The sequence below is a fragment of the Sebastes fasciatus genome, chromosome 15 (genome assembly GCF_043250625.1).
Source record: "Sebastes fasciatus isolate fSebFas1 chromosome 15, fSebFas1.pri, whole genome shotgun sequence".
Lineage (NCBI taxonomy): Eukaryota > Metazoa > Chordata > Actinopteri > Perciformes > Sebastidae > Sebastes > Sebastes fasciatus.
This window is the reverse complement of record NC_133809.1, coordinates 7,085,547-7,097,954: the sequence shown is the minus strand read 5'-3', so window position 1 is coordinate 7,097,954 and position 12,408 is coordinate 7,085,547. Positions and strand designations below refer to the sequence as shown.

Here is a 12,408-nt window from a genome sequence, read left to right as displayed (position 1 = left end):
ACTTTGCCTTCAGTTGTTTATTATTCATAAGCAACAGAGGGAGACAGTTTATGTATGAAGCTCAGCGACTTCAAAGGGGGGATGAATGTGTATTTTCTACTGTATATATGTGGGATTTGCCGTTGTCATGTGTCCTCTGATGACCTTCACACCCCTGGTTTTGGAGGTGCTATTGTCGCATTCAAACTCCCTCGTTCCATTGCAGTCGTTGCCAGGCACTTATCGTCAATCTCAGACATTTATCCGTTTTTTCCACACTAAGTGACGACACAGAGATACCACGCGATACCAACGTTGTTTTACTATTGGCTCACAAGTCTTGTTAGAAGTGGGAACCAAACGGCAGATATCTTCCACAGAGATAAACAAAACATTCATTTTGGATCCGCCAACATTTTTATAAATGATGATTTTTTTTTCAGGAAAAGTCATACTTTTTTAATTCGGCACCTTTCTAAAGGATCTGTGGATGTATCTGAATAATAATACTTAAACTCCAAATGAAGGGTTACCTGCTTTACTGTGAGTTCAGGAAAATATAAGTCCCCCCAAAATGTTCAATATATGTTTGGATGAAGTCTAAAATGTGTGTTTAATGCTGAATGCAGCTGTTTGTATTGATTCATGAAAAGGTTAGAAGGTCTGTCACTTTGCAGCAGCAGCATGTTAAGCCCCAGACACATCAAGCAAACATCAAAGAACTAGCGCCGGCGATGAAGTCCGACTGTTGTGTCGTCTCACGTTGCCTTCGTCTCGGCTGACAAGTGCACTCGAACACACTGCAAAGACTACAGCCGACAGCCAGTTAGCACGTACATTCTGCGCTTGCGTGAGATGAAATAACTCTCCATACCAGCATGTCACGGTAATCTGTATTCATCATTGAAAAAGGGAAACCGGAAGACAGAGGACTGCGGATATACAAGCCGTTGTTATGATACGTACATGAAACAAAGCGGTGTCTGCACTTAAAATATCCGTGTATTGGAGTGATCAGATGATATGAAGATGAAAAATGAGAAGAGCCTTCTGTGTTTTTCCTCTTGACTTTACTCGTTGGCTTGCTTTCCTCACGTCCATTTCTCTTCTTGTGCTCTGATTCGTTTAAGCTGAACAGCCAATCAGAGTGATTTCCCTCACTGACAGGCGCCAACATGCTGAATCGGCTGAAAAAACTCGGGCAGACTAGAGCCGACGGTGCAGGAAACACTGCAAAAACTAGACAGACAGACGTTCACCAACGGCCCCAAACTGTCCGAGAGCCATCTGTCGGCTAAATCAGCACCCTTAAAGGAGTGATTTTGCAAAATACTCTTAAATTAGCACCATTAAAAGTATGCCGAATCGACTATTGGCAGCTCCTGTTTGCAATGAACCCATGAATGTACAAACCGCTATCACTGGATTACTTTAATACTGAAGAAAATAAAAAAACGTGATAATTCTCAGGCAAGTTCTGCAGTTATAAGGAGCATCTTTTTAGTAGGCGTTTGACAACGTTTGGATCAATCAAACGAGATATAACATGTTAATTGGAGGTGCTGCTGGACGGATTTTGTTACCTTTGGACGAAGCTAGGCTAGCTGTTTCCCCCTGTTTCCAGTCTTTATGCTAAGCTAAGCTAACCAGCTGCTGTCTGTTCATATTTAACAGACAGATGTGAGAGTGAATCTTCTCATCTAACTCTCAGCAAGAAAGCGAATAGGTGTGTATTTCCCAAAATGTTGAACTTTTGTGAGGATTTGTTTATGTGTGTATGCGTGTTCGTGTGTATGTGTGTGTGTGTGTGTATGCGTTTTCGTGTGTGTGTGTGTGTGTGTACACTGCTCTTCAGCACATATTCATTCACAATCTTCAGAGCTCTCCTTGTCAACGCTGTCGTCTCTTGTCAGACAAGTTTGAACTCAAATCTATTTTAGGGCTCGGTGTGTCCTGAGCTTCGTGACCAACACACACACTCGCACACCCTCCACACACACACACACACACACACATACACACACTCACACACTTACACACTCCTACCAGGCTCTGCTCTGTCACTTCACTACACCGTCTCCCCAGCCAGCCGGTAAATCCCACAGCTGAATATTGCATGAGCAGCTGAGCGCCGGAGAGCCCCCGGCACACGTCTGAATAATGGGAAGGAACCACGGCAGATTGATTATAGTGTGTGTGTGAGTGTGTGAGTGTGTGTGTGTGGTACAGTACGACTGCTCTGTCTGCCTACCGCAGCAAAGCCCGGCTTGGAGCTTTTTCACCTGCCACATCTTGCATATATGTGTTGTTGTGACACGTCGTTGTTGTTATCAGGGTGCTAGCAGGCCTGTCCTGAGCAGCTCAGTGAGTGGATCAGAGTACCGACGTTGCAGTGGATCAGGGTCGACTCCCACTGGACCCACACATACTCCACTATATGCTAATGTGCTCATTTTAGTGCTCAGAACTCCAATATTCACACTGAACTGTGCAGCAACTTAAAAAAGGGGCTGCAGAGTCGACATTTATATCAATGAGGTTAGACTCAATAACAGAAACTCCTCTTTGTATAACAGCACCACAAACTACATCCTCCAAAATGACCTTCATGAAAGTAGATTTTCTGCTGACCTAATACCTAACGGTACCCAATAATCTGGCAAGTAGGTAGGAGGGGTCAAAAGGACAAAAGTATGCTGACACAGCACATTTCAGGAGTGAAGTATTCAAAACATTTATTTAAAGGAACAGTGTGTAATATTTAGTGTGATCTATTAGAAGAAATGGAATATAATATACATAACTACGTTTTCTAGGGCTGTCAATCAATTAAAATATTTAATTGCGATTAATCGCATGATTGTCCATAGTTAATCATGATTAATCGCAAATTAATCACGCATTTTTTATCTGTTCAAAATGTACCTTAAAGGGAGATTTGTCAAGTATTTAATACTCTTATCAACATGGGAGTGGACAAATATGCTGCTTTATGAAAATCTATGTATATATTTATTATTGTAAATCAATTAACAACACAAAACAATGACAAATATTGTCCAGAAACCCTCACAGGTACTGCATTTAGCATAAAATAATATGCTCAAATCATAACATTGCAAACTGCAGCCCAACAGACAACAACAGCTGTCAGTGTGTCAGTGTGCTGACTTGACTATGACTTGCCCCAAACTGCATGTGATTATCATAAAGTGTGCATGTCTGTAAAGGGGAGACTCGTGGGTACCCATAGAACCCATTTTCATTCACATATCTTGAGGTCAAAGGTCAAGAGACTCCATTGGAAATGGCCATGGCAGTTTTTCCTCACCAAAAGTAAGCGCATGTTTGAAGCGTTGTTTAGCCTCCTTGGCGACAAGCTAGTATGACATGGTTGGTACCGATGGATTCCTTAGGTGTTCTAGTTTCATATGATGCCAGTATCTTCACTCTAGCTTTAAAAGTGAGCCCGCTACACTCTATTCTTATTGCTAGTAAAATATTTAAAAGGTTGTCTTTTTGTTGCCTATGCTTCTTGCTTTAGGAACATGTCTGGGGAAAGTCATCCATGTTTAAAGAAGCAAAGGAAATCCTCATCTGTCCCACATTCAGACCAGAGAGTATAAAGTACACGAACAGTTGTAGAATGAGTCATCGTTTGCTCTGTGATAGAGTATATGAGCTGTCCGTCTCTCTTCAGGGGGTTCCCTCACTCAATCCTAATCTGTTTGGACTGAAGTCATTAGAGTCTCTTATCCCTCCGACTGTCGCTGTCATCGACCTTCATGTGTGGAGATGATGGACCTCTTGATTTCTCACTGTCTGAAAAATGAGACTTGGTGATGCTCTTTAATCACTTTTTGCACTTTATTGGACTTGTCAAGGATGAATAAGTGTTACTCTGTTAGGAGCCAGGAGGGGGGCTTGATTCTGACATCCCAGATAAACTATTACATTTCCTGAGTTAATTTCTAATTACCTGATACAGATGTACCTGTCTGTCTTTTTTGTTTTACAGTTGATTGTTGTCTGAATCAGTGATGATGAGGGCTCATTGTTGAGGAAAGGTTGTTACGTCCAATCAGAATCACGGTTGGTTCTTCTTCCTCTACCTCTGTAGTGTGTGAATTGAGACGTGCGTCTCGTGTTGCTAGACGTTTGTAGGAAAACGCACAAAAATGAAGACTAACTTTTCATAAGATATCATACGAATCGTTGTATTAAACCTAACTAAGTAGTTTTGTTGCCTAAACCAACAAAAGTTGTTTCCTGTGAAACAGAAGTTTATTTTGAAAAGACTGTAGTGGAAATTGAGATGTGCATCACGTGTTGCTGGACATTCGTAGGAAAACTATCATACGAACCGTTGTATGTGGATACGTTGCATGTAGGCAGTGGTGGAAAGTACACTTACTAAAGTACTGTGCAATTTTGAGATTCTTATTCTTGAGTAATTCCATTTTATGCTACTTTTTCTACTATAATTCAGAGTGGAAAACTTCACTAGACTCTAAAACTCTGTTGTGTATACTGCATAGTTACATCTCATATTAAGATTTCACATTGGAAACATACACCGATCAGCCAGAACATTAAGACCACTGACAGGTGAAGTGAATAACATGGATTATCTCGTTCCAATGGCACCTGGCAGTGGGGGGGATATAATAGACAGCAAGTGAACATTTTGTCCTTGAAGTTGATGTGTTGGAAGCAGAAAAAATGGGCCAGCTTAAGAATGTGAGCGACTTTGACAAGGGCCAAATTGTGATGGCTAGATGACTGGATCAGAGCATCTCCAGAACTGCAGCTCTTGTGGGATGTTCCCGGTCTGCAGAGGTCAGGATCTACCAAAAGTGCTCCAAGGAAGGGAAACCGATGAACCGGCGACAGGGTCAGACCCGAGGCTCATTGATGCACGTGGGGAGCGAAGGCTGGCCCGTGTTGTCCGATCCAATAGAAGAGCTACTGGAGCTCAAATAGCTGAAAAAGTTGATACTGGTTCCGATAGAAAGGTGTCAGAACACACTGCATCACATGTTTGTTGCGTATGGGGCTGCGTAGCCACAGACCGGTCAGGGTGCCCATGCTGTCCTAACGCTATGGCTGATCGTGTATGATGAGATATTAAAATACATCCCATTTATAAGGTTAAAACCAACCTCTTTTGGCTCGTGACACCTGTGAGTTGTTAACAGTTCTACCAAAGAGACATTTCCCCTCTAAACTTCTCAGATGGTTTCATTAAAAACACCAAAGACGTAAAAGTCAATATCTCTCAAAAGAAGCAAAGATTAAAAAGAAAAAATAGTAATTTTCTTTTTGTAGCAGAACATTTTTTATCTTCTTCCCTCTCCCATTAATCATCTCACGTCCCCTCAGATTTATCTTGTAGAAGAGAACCTGACTGCCTGGACTAAAATACTGAACTGAAACTAAAACTGTATATAAAGTAGCTCCTCTACAACAGTAAAATGCTGTTTCTACACTGTTGCATCAGTATTAACAGTCTTAGATTGTAATACATAATAATACATCACTCACAGGAGACATTTTACTGCAGAAAATGTACTTTCACTTTTGATACTTAAAGTATATTTTGCTGATAATACTTCTGATACTTTACTTGAGTCTTACATGTTGATTGTGTAAAGTTTATTATTCTTACTTTTGGCTTTTATTTTCGTGCTGTCCCTTTGTAAGGAATAATGTACAGCGAGCCAGTCATTTGTTGTGAAATAAACCCTGGCAGGGTCTTGCATCACCCTGAAGGGGTTTATTTCACAACATTGACCCGCTAGCTGTACATTATCCCGCTTATTACACGGCTACTTACTTAAGGAATCAATAATTTGACACAAAAACGGTCCTCCATAGTCATCAGACATCAGAACTGCGCCCATAGCAACGGTCTGTTATACATAGCAACGGTCTGTTATACATAGCAACGGTCTGTTATACATAGCAACGGGCTGTTATACATAGCAACGGTCTGCTATAAAGAAAAACACACCGTGGAACGCCATGATTGACCAATCAGAATCAAGTATTCAACAAAGCTGTGTAATACATTTTTATAATACACGCTTAGTTCACCATGTAATTAACGCTGGCTTTACAAATAGCTTCTTTGATTGATTGAATAAGACCAGTAAATACACAGGACGCTTTCAGGTTTTCTGGTTGTTTCATGCTCTGTTGTCAGCCTTTAACTCCGTAGTATTAAAACCAGAAGTGACATAACAACAGAACATTAATCCAGTGAATATTAAAAAGTCCCTCACTGAGTAGAAACAACTTTTCCTATCAGAGTTTTATTCTTGTATTCATGCTGTGAGTTAGCTTCAGGAAAGGGGCAGTAATTGGGATTCGTCGGCTGGCAGATGTCAGCGCAGAGACGGACTGGCTGTCAAATCTGTTTTTGCACTGTGGAAAATAAATAGTGGCACTGGGCTGTGACTGTGCAAATGCTGCTTCTCTTTCTCTTTCTGTGCTCTCGCACTCTTTCATTATGTAGCTTTCACTTTCCTCTTCTTACTCACCCTTTTATCACTGTCTGCTTCGTTTTCCCTCTCTTTCTGTTTCTCTCATTCTCTCTGTGTGTCTCAACATATAAACGCTCTCCGTCACAACCTCGTGGATGTTAGCTGAGCTTGTTGGGGATGCAGGACCGGTGGTTTTGGGGGGTGGTGGGGAGAAGTCTGGGAACCGATCCAGACCAGGACTCTCCATCCCAGGGCTTCCTGGCCTCGCTCCACCAGGATAATACCAGCCCACAGGAGGGAAGAAAAACAAGAAAAGAGTGCCTAATCATCACTCTGAGCCTTTCTCAGCTTCACTCAATTTATGGCTTTTACAAATTCAGCACTTGGCCTCGACTCTCTGTTGGTGCTTCTTTCATCAGCATAGAATAAGCCAGTACCTACGTTACTTTCCCTCAGGTTACAGTACCAGTACCGGTACTGTAACCTGAGGGAAAGTAACGTAGGCTAAGGTTCACAGTAATAACGTGCAATGTATCTGTTTTATCATGCTCTTATACCTATGTTATTCATTATGCATCTATTGAATGTGTGTTTAGATTAGATTATATCTACATAGTAAGGTCACTGTGAAGTATCTCTTATTGGTACGTGTGTCAGTGGCGCTGGAATGAGTTTTGAAGTGGGGAAGCAGCGTAATACAGAGTTTCTCACAGGATTTTCACAGGAACCTCTAGGGAAGAAAGGTTTGTACATTTTAAAGTTGAATGCATCAATCTGGTGCACTTTGAGAGCAAAATGAAGAGGCTATGTCTATGAAGAACTTTGTACTCTAGTAAACAATTTAATCATAAACACATGTCATTTTTCCACTTGTGCAATTTTGTTAATAGTCAATACTGTTTATATTGTTCCTATTTTTATATTTCCATCTATTTAAATCGTTCATATTTTGTTTTACTTTTGTTTTGCTTATTTTTTTTATTACCGTGTTGTATCTTGCTTTTTGTTTTTACTGATGCTTCTTGTTTTTTGCACTATCCCCTTTGCTGCTGTACACTGCACATTTCACCACTGTGGGACTAATAAAGGAATATCTTATCTTATCTTATCTTATTAGTTGTATAGATATTAGGGCTGTCAATCGATTCAAATAGATAATCGCAAATTAATCACATTTTTTATCTGTTCAAAATGTACCTTAAAGGGAGATTTGTCAAGTATTTAATACTCTTATCAACATGGGAGTGGACAAATATGCTGCTTTATGCAAATGTTTGTATATATTTATTATTGGAAATCAATTAACAACACAAAACGATGGCAAATATTATCCAGAAACCCTCACAGGTACTGCATGACTCATGGGTACCCATAGAACCCATTTTCATTCACATATCTGGAGGTGGGAGGTCAAGGGGCCCCTTTTGAAAATGGCCATGACAGTTTTTCCTCGCCAACATTTTGTGCAAGTTTGGAGCGTTATGTAGCCTCCTTCCCGACAAGCTAGTATGACATGGTTGGTACCAATGGATTCCTTAGTTTTTCTAGTTTTATATGATACCAGTATCTTCACAGGCTTTAAAACTGAGCCCGCTACAACTTAAAAATTGCAAGATGCGTTAAAGAAATTAGTAGCAGTAAAACGAATTTGCGTTAACGCCTTATTATCGTGTTAACTTTGACAGCCCTAATACATATACAAATATATGAATGGTGATGACACTCCAAAAAGTCCCACCTACAGACCCCGTCTCTAAACGAGAGTCCGTGTTTCAAGACGAGTTGGTTGCCGACATCCCCTCTGACCCCGGACGCACTGAGGACAGTCCGCCCTGGTTGATAGTTATGCACTGCGCAAAGAGCACTCCACGGCCCCGGGAAGCAGCGAGGTCCGGGCGAGGGAACTGTGAGCCACCTTCACCACGGGCCTTTCCAAGCCGTTGCACCAGAAGAAATGCACGGCCAAAAAATATCAGTTATGCAGGTTTAAGTAGGATTTTGAATGCAGGACTTTTTTCTTGAATTTTTGCAGTATTTCTACTTTTAGTAGTACTTCTTCCACCAATGCAGTCAAGTGGATTCATTCTGTGTACATGACAGAACAGTGCCACTGTTACATCAGTATTCACTATATACTTTATAGTACAGTATGCTTTTGGGACTCCTGTAATGTGTGTGCATCCAAGCGGGGCTCTGTAACCTCTGTCAGATCTCTTCTCACTCACCTTTCCTGCCTCTGAAATGCTCAACAAAGCAGAAATGTCTTGAAAGAAAGAATTCCCTCTTGCGTCTTGTTTACCAACTTCATCTTTTTTTCTGCGGCGGGTGAAGCACGCGGCGCAGTAGCCGATGACTGTGGCGTTACAGAAGGTGTTGGTATGGCATGTCGGTCATTCCAGCCTGAGTGTGAGTGTGTGAGAGGCGTGTTTAGAGTAGGATGCCACCAGTATGTGTGTATTTAAATAGCTGAAATACAGTATTCCTCTGTAATGTTTGTGTCTCAGGTGTCAGCGTGTCCCATGTGGGCGCTGCTGCTGCTTCTTCTTCCCTCTTTGATCTCAAAGCATGCAAAAAGATCTGCCGTCAGTATTTACGTGCACACTGTGTGTGTGTGTGTGTGTGTGTGTGTGTGTGTGTGTGTGTGCACAGTAAGCTGCAGCATGTGTAATAATCCCAGTTGCCATAGTGACGGTAACCCTGTGTGTCCTTACTGAGATGTTTCCTCACCAATTCTCCAGTGCTTGAAGGGGTGCGATGAAGAGGCCGTCATCAGAGAGGAGACACCTCGATGGAGAGACAAATACACGCAGCAATTACAATCACATCTTAAATGTTCAGCAGCTCTTACAGGGCCGGAGAAACGTTGATTATGAAGCCTGTCATTTGCTGGCAGATGTGAGCGGAGTGGAACAGAAATAACAAAGGATTGATTTTCTTTTTGAAAGTTAATGGCAGCCACATATATGCAGTATATATATATATATATATATATATATATTATGTATATAATATATATAATATATATATATATACATATAATATATATATATATATATAATATATATATATTATATATAATATATATATATATATATATATATATATATATATATATATATATATATTATATGTATATAATATATATAATATATATATATATATATATATATATATATATATTATATGTATATAATATATATAATATATATATATATATATATATATATTATATATAATATAGGCATTTACCTGACTCATTCAGAGCAATTTAGTCAGCAGGTGGGTCCAAAATACATGTTAGTTGATGGACATATAAGCTGCTGCAGGGATTGAAGCTGTTACTTTAACAGTAGAGTGATTGAAAGCTAAATTAAAGTGCACTAAAGGTTTTTAGGTCTGGATGTAGCCCATCAGAGGGATGAACATGAACTGTACTTAGACTGCAGCAGGTTTCCTCCACATCCATACAAATATTTTGGTGAAACTCTGAAAGCTCCAGATGGGTGACAAAGTACAGCACATATGAGCGTTTTCATATTAGGCACGATTGATCCGTACCGTGCCCGAGTACGTGCCGCTCAGCTTTCACATTAGTAAAGTTCGGGTCTAGTGGCGGAGCATCGTAAAACACTTCATTCAAACTTGACAGAAACAAAATAAAACTCACCAAAACCGTTAGTCTTTCCAACAATAACCAACTCTGGTTTGGTCAAAATGAACTCTTATTTCACGGGTTAGATGTGAAAATATGTCGACTCAACACTCCACACTGTTTCCCCTTGCTGTCTCTCTCTCTGCCTGCTGAGCAGCTCGTTCTTCAGAGGCAGACCATTAAACTAAGCTAAATAAAATTACTAATCAATCAACGCGGATGTCTACTATTGTTTATGTTTAAGCAACCTCTCGCCTGCCTTCCTGCTTTATCACCTACGGCCGTGCAGTTCAGAGGATGCGATTGGCGCATGTTGTGTGTATATATAGATTTCAGAGATGCCCGGCGTTGAGAAAAGCCTGCCCTTTCAAAACTATTTGCTGACTGCTAACGTCACATGCGTTAATTAGCAATCCATTTCCGTACCCGAGTACACATGAACCGTAGTGGACTCGAGTACGGATTGACGAACCGTGTGATTCGGAGCGTTCAAACTAATAAAACAAACTGGACTTTGGGGTCAGGTGTACCCGGGTCCCTGATGTGAAAGCTCCCCAAGACTAACTATCTTAGGAAGACGTTGGTCCAGCACAAGCCTCACGATAATTATCGACTTATTGTACGATATATGACCTTGATCATTTTTGCTGACCTCTATATTGCCCGTTCTGTTTTCATGCGTGTTTGTGTAGATAAAGCTGCCGTCACATGATAAGAAATTTGCTCTTCACTCACTGTGAGGTCGGGTGCAGAGCCTTGCAGAGGCAGCAGGTAAAATATGTTCCCAAAAAGAGTGCAAGGAACGGCATTCACTGTTTCTAGGCAACAACAACAACAATTGCAACTGTTCTCATTGGTTGCACTTTGAAAAGTCAGCGGCAACCGAGGTGGAATAATAATAAGTTGAACTTTCCACGCCACGGGTATTGTTGACGCAGTCAGCACAGAGCGTTTTTTACCGCTGATCATGCGTGGGCGGCTTAAAAATGTCACCAACATTTTAGCCAACATGATGCCAGAATAAACAGCAGGGTTTTCCCCTACCAGTATAAGACATTACATTTTTATTAACAGAGCCAGGTTGTGTGTTTTTTATTTATTTATGTTTTATGTATTTAGGATATTTTTTAAAATATTGTTTTACATTACAATTCCATTTGCTTTTTGAAAGGGCTTCCTTGCATTATTATGCTATTGTATTATTATTATATAAGTGGCTTGAAATGGTCTTAAAATGAAAATAATATTGTTTATCGTAATTATTTCTGGGACAATATAAAATTCTGCAAGTTTACAAGAACCCTACGGGAGGGATGAACACTATTCTTTCAAACGATATTCCCTCATTTGGTGCATTGTTGATGGAGATGTAGAATGATGTCTCTCTTTAGGACCAAATTTTCCCACAGGTCCTCAGTTGCGTTGACATCCAGTAACTTAGAGTGATGGAAGTTGAGCCAGTTAAGTCATTTACAGACATTTAACGTTTCTTAGAAGCACATTTGTTCTGGAGGAAGAAATTAATTTGGTTTAATCCTAAGTAGGTGGTGCATAAAATTGAATATATCATCATAATTCTATCTATGCCTGTGATTTTTTATTTCTAAGTAATTAATTAATTCACGAGAGCTAGTATTAAAAAGCTTGGCACCCATTCTACTTTAAATGTAAGTTTAACACTAGTTTGATCGCCTCTAGTCACAAATTAATGCTAAAGAGAACTCACTGCAATTTTTCCCATTAAAGTTTATCATTTAGCTTCCATCTGATTAAACAAAAGTGGGTCTTCCTCAAAGTTTTACAGTACATTTAAACCCAGTTCTGAAATATTTGTTCACAGCACCTTAAATTCATATTTTCAGCGACACATAAAGTTAATGTGCAATAGAGAAAGTGAGACTTTCTCCTTTTTCTTGTTCCCCGAGGCCTCTCTGAGTACCTGTGCCAGTGCCACTCCTCCCATGTGACATATTTAATTCCCTGACAGGTGATGGATCTGTGGTCTGACAGGGAAAATACTCTTCTTCCTGCACATCTGCTCCAAATTTCCTCTTAATATATCCAAAAAATTGGCATCTCTCAAAATACACTCAGCTTTCTGCAGCTGAGGAGTTGTTTTTCAAAGTGTCTCTGAAGGCTTGTTTTCACGTTTTTTCATAGTGAGTCACAACGTGAGAGATGGTTTGAATCAGACTGAGATAGAGAGAGAGAGAGAGAAAGAGGGAAGGATTACCAGACTGAAAGAAAGATGGACAGAGACAGAGGGGATGTTGCTTTTCCAGAACCCCCAAG

The 12,408-nt window shown here is 40.3% G+C and overlaps 1 protein-coding gene and 1 long non-coding RNA gene across 5 annotated transcripts in view; one reads left to right on the top strand and one right to left on the bottom strand.

The window, feature by feature from the left end:
- Nucleotides 1-12,408, top strand: part of pacs2 (phosphofurin acidic cluster sorting protein 2) — a 71,709-nt gene that overhangs the window by 25,686 nt on the left and 33,615 nt on the right. The window lies entirely within an intron of this gene.
- On the bottom strand, nt 6,278-10,892 carry LOC141783532 (uncharacterized). Its single transcript, XR_012597286.1, has 4 exons — nt 10,852-10,892; nt 9,192-9,248; nt 6,522-6,722; nt 6,278-6,405 (listed from the first exon to the last, which is right to left on the bottom strand). It is a non-coding gene; the product is annotated as an uncharacterized LOC141783532 (long non-coding RNA).